The sequence below is a fragment of the Dipodomys merriami genome, unplaced genomic scaffold, assembly GCF_024711535.1.
Source record: "Dipodomys merriami isolate MVZ:Mamm:240054 unplaced genomic scaffold, mDipMer1.0.p SCAF_4, whole genome shotgun sequence".
In the NCBI taxonomy this organism is placed as follows: domain Eukaryota; kingdom Metazoa; phylum Chordata; class Mammalia; order Rodentia; family Heteromyidae; genus Dipodomys; species Dipodomys merriami.
Window position 1 is genome coordinate 16,908,250 of NW_027205603.1, and position 3,925 is coordinate 16,912,174.

Below are 3,925 nucleotides of genomic sequence, written 5' to 3' on the forward strand. Positions count from 1 at the left end.
CCAGGGGAGTGGCAGAGGGGAGCTTGGAACTCAAGGAGGCAAAGACAAGCAAGCCATGGAGAAGACTGGGCAGAGTGGAATTTGTGACCCTGGCTCTCTGCTGGAAGGACACCCCATTGTGCCAACCAGGATGGAAGGAAGCATCCCAGTGAAGCCACCAGAGAGCCCTGCAGGCCACTCCCGGAGCTGCTGGAGTCTGTCTGGGATCTTGGCTTCTGAGAAGCTCCCATTTCCTCCCTTACCCCCAAACCCCTGTCTCCAGGCCTTGAGCTGCTGTGGAAGAGCTCTGTCTTGGGATGGGAGCAGGATTCAAGTCCATACCACCCCAGAGCCCGGAGCTTGGAGCCTCAAGTTCTCCCCACTTCTAGGCCCCCCACAAACATTCCAACACAATCACACCAAAGAGAACCCTTACAGAATCACAGAGACTCAGCTAGGCAACCATGACCCATTGAGGTCTGCCCCCTGACCTGCCTGGATGGAGGACTCACATCCCACAGTGTACAGAACACCTCCATTTTGTCTGCAGCAGGGGCCAGCCCCCCACCTGATATCAGCCCATACAACAAAGCTATTGTGATCAAAATGGAATGGCACCAGCAGATTCCCAAGCAAGAGAAAGAGATAATGGGCACCAAAATGCAGGTAAAGGAAGGGAGGAATTTTTGTTGTCTTATTGCGAAGTAGAGTAACTAAGCCTACAAGGATGAATGCTTACATCCTCCAAAACAACAGGAGGAATATTGGAAAGCTCCCAACGAGCAGATTCAAACAGGTTCAAGGATAATTCTTTAGAAGATGGAAATGCTAATGATTCTGATGGAATTAATACACAGATATAGGTGTGGAGTTGTAACCCTACACCCGACACGCATCATTCTGAAATAGAAATGGAAACTCACGTTGCCAGTCTTAAATTTTTAAGTCTTTTGTCAAGGTAGAGTAACAGCAAGTGATATGTAGCCCCAGGGTTCTCTTTAACTCGAGGTAGACTATAATTTATCAAAATACATAGAGCTCTAAGATGATTCATCTGCACGGTACCTCTGAATATTCCCCACTGTCTGAAATTTTTTTTTCTCTTGTTGATAAGTAGAAAGAAGGCCAGCCAGAGTCAATAAATTTTATGGATGCTTCCAAATAGCAAATTTATATCCTGTCACCTGGCCATTAGCACAGTTTTATATTGATATCTGTGGAGCAGTGAGAAATTTCTATTCTCAGCAGCTAGTAGTTAGTATATGAATAACAATTGTAAGCCTGTGGGGTTTTGTGTTTGTGTGTGTGTGTGTGTGTGTGTGTGTGTGTGTGTGTGTGTGTATGTGTGTGTGTGTGTGTTCCTCACTTAAATTGCCAAATCTCATGAATTATTCTCCCAACCCAAATCAGTATAAGGAGAGAGTCATTGCTTAAGTGAGCAAGGAATGTTGAAAACTCAAAAAACAATGTAACACCTATTCTTTAAAATTCTTGAATCAGTTATTTCCACTTTGTCCCTGTCTGCCTATTCTTTTTATACAATAATTCACTTAATTTTAAATTAATTCTAAAAAAATAAGCTACAAAAAATAGGGTTGAATTCATGGCTCTGTAGTATTGTGCCAACCTAGCAAGCCTAAAGCCCTGAGTTCAAAATCTGAGCCCCTCCAAAGAACAAAGATTCTGATGACAATCATTTCCCGTAAAGATATGCTATTATATTGTTTTAGGCTAATATTAGAAAAAAAACTACTGCTTTGTGGCTGCTTCTACCAGAGGTTCTTATTATGATTTCATTCTAAGGGATAAGCATTATGATGCAAATGATAGAGATAAAAAGAAATCCAATATCTAAGAAGGTGAAGTAAAGTTTATCCACCCACTAGGAACAGTGATTAAATTCAAACCTGGTAAGTTTGTTTGCAATACTCTTGCTTTTTTTTTTTTGCATGCATGAAAATACTCATGGATTATTCCAAACCATTGTTTCCTTTTAGTTTTGAGATATTCTTCCTTTTTAATTCTACAATTTCCTTTAATTCATTTCTTAATTTTCAATTCTGTCACTGTATTTGACATTGTTCTACTCATCCACCCGTCTCCATTTTCTTATCCAACCTAATCAAAATTCTTCTCTGCTCATTTTTGTTTTCTCTGTATGTACAGCATTGCTTCTTCTGTTGCCTGAGGTCTTGATACATTGTGTTTTCCTCAGTGGACTGGGATTTGCCTCTGCCTTTAAGGAAACAGAAACAGTGGCTTGGTCACCTTCCTCTAGTTCAGGCACATGGAGTTCCAGATGACTGAAAAGTGGAGTAAAACTCAGTACCCCTTGAGTCATGTAAGGACTTGTTTCCTAGACATTTCTAGCTTTCAGATTTTAGACTTATGCTCTATGTACTTTCAGAGCTTAGCAGACGTCTCAGAGACAAAACAGGCTACCTGGTTGGCGCACGTCTTCCACTGTGTCTCTTTAGTCAAGTGAGGTCAACAAACACCCTGGCTGTGATTCTCCACCTGGGGCAGTCCAAAATCGCTGCAGCTGTTGTTTTTGCTCATCGTCACATCAGTCAGCCCAGTCTTTGAAGTGCCGATTATTTAAGTTGTTTTTTAAAAAAAGGAAACAAATTATAACCAGTACTGGTGAGGATGTGGCCAAAAGGGAATCCCACTGTTGGTAGGATGTGAGCTTGTTCTGCCACTCTGAAGAACAGTGTGGAAAATCCTCAGAAAACTAAATGTAGAAAACTATTGCCCAGCAATCCCACTCCTGGGCATTTATCCAGTAGAACACAAACAAGGCTACCATGAAATCACCAGCCCAGCCATGTCCATTGAAGCGTTGTGTACCATAGCCCAAAATAGTGAACCAGCCCACACACCTCTCCATGGCCAAATGGATGGAGAAAATATGGTTTATACACAATCGAGTGTTACTCATCCATTAACAAGCGTGACATTATTATAAGGAAACAGAAAGGGTTGGAAAAAATTATATTAAGTGACATCAGTACCCGGAGAAACAAAGGTTGTATAGTTTCCCTCATTTCTGGTAGTTAGAATGTGCCTATAAACCTATAAGCAAACATGTTGGGTAGTATGCAGATAGGCTTAAATGAATTAACTGAAGTAGGGTAAACTCTACGGAGAGCTTGAATGGTATAAATTTTTAGAAAGACTGAGTCAAAGACCAACAAAATCAGCACCAGGAAATGTGTACATGGACGAGAGGGAGGGGACCAAGGGAAGGGGGTAGACGAAGAGAGGAAAGAGCAAGAATGCACTCAAGAATTTGCTGTCTATTCCACAAAATTAAGAGAAGTAAGGGAAGGGGTGGGTGGAAGGGGGCTGAGAATGCTGAAGGGGGGACATGAGCAAGATGCACCGTATTTACAAACTGCTTTATTAGGTAGTATCTCTTTTGTACGACTACTTAAAGATAATGTTCAGAAAATGCCAGGTACCGGTGGCTCACACCTGTAATCCCAGCTACTCAGAAGGCTAGCCGGAGCAGGAAAGTCTGTGAGACTCTTATCTCCAATGAACCACCAGAAAACTGGAAGTGGCACTGTGGCTGAAGTGGTAGAGTGCTCACCTTGAGCCGAAGAGCGCAGGAACAGCCCCCAGGCCCAGAGTTCAAATCCCATGACTGACAAAAAAATAAAATAAAATAAATAAAAGAAGAAAAAAAGAATTAAAATGAATCTAGCTTTACAGAACGGAATTGGCTTTATCTGCAATTCTTGAATATTTCAGAATAGTTTGGGCCTGCTGTGTGTGCACATCATGGTTACAGCCAGAGAAGAAGCAATCAAGTAGGCATAGCTATGACTCTGTTGGCTCAAGCTAGGCATCTTCCTCAATTGTCTCAGTTTGAGCAGCTGGTGGCTGCCTGTAGGTGACAGTAGGCTGGTTGCTATGACAGCCTGAGACTTGCGGTCCTTAG

At 42.1% G+C, this 3,925-nt stretch overlaps 1 long non-coding RNA gene across 1 annotated transcript; it reads left to right on the forward strand.

Moving 5' to 3' along the window:
* The first annotated feature begins 492 nt into the window (after window positions 1–492).
* On the forward strand, window positions 493–2,270 carry LOC138806210 (uncharacterized). The gene is made up of 3 exons (XR_011365739.1): window positions 493–645; window positions 1,783–1,889; window positions 2,146–2,270. It is a non-coding gene; the product is annotated as an uncharacterized lncRNA (long non-coding RNA).
* Window positions 2,271–3,925: the final 1,655 nt, after the last annotated feature.